General features: G+C 32.3%; 1 long non-coding RNA gene across 1 annotated transcript in view; it reads right to left on the reverse strand.

Moving 5' to 3' along the window:
- Positions 1-586, reverse strand: part of LOC110428156 (uncharacterized) — a 2,100-nt gene that overhangs the window by 1,343 nt on the left and 171 nt on the right. The window contains exon 2 of the long non-coding RNA XR_002446422.2: positions 6-93. This is a non-coding gene — a long non-coding RNA (uncharacterized LOC110428156). The remainder of the gene's footprint in view (positions 1-5; positions 94-586) is intronic.

Genomic DNA, 586 nt, shown 5'->3' on the forward strand with positions numbered 1-586 from the left:
CTCACCTTACAATGGCAGGATATTACTTCGCCACTAATATTTCCTCAATGCTTACTCTGTGCTTGCAGTAATAATCCTTGCTTTATCATCTTCCTGACATCATTTTAATCCAGTGCATTTAATGAGCTTTGCTACCATTATATTCTACATTTGCTGCCTATGTACCACATTCTTAGTTTTATGCTTTTGTATCTCATTCCATTTTCTTCCTCATTCAAACATTAATCATTATTTTAATAACTCACATCATTCTAGAATCACCATTCTTTTTCAGTTAACCTTTGCATCATCGTATGCATTTTGACATATTTTTACTATATGAACTGACAACTTATTTATAACGTTAAGTGCCCATTTCAATCTTTCCAAGCAACTTTCATCCAAATTCATCTTGTATTTTCATAATATTGACCACATATATGGCAGCAACAATCATTCCAACCTTACTCAATTATTTCCAAGTTTTACATCCATAATCATCTATCTAACTTTCACTGCTTTAGTTTCTCAATCCTCCATCCACATTATATCTCCTTATTTCTTTCAAACAACATAACAAGCAAGCTTAACATTTCCAACTAGCTCA

Source organism: Theobroma umbraticum, unplaced genomic scaffold (genome assembly GCF_002168275.2).
Source record: "Theobroma umbraticum cultivar Fairchild unplaced genomic scaffold, ASM216827v3 scaffold_25.0, whole genome shotgun sequence".
NCBI lineage: Eukaryota > Viridiplantae > Streptophyta > Magnoliopsida > Malvales > Malvaceae > Theobroma > Theobroma umbraticum.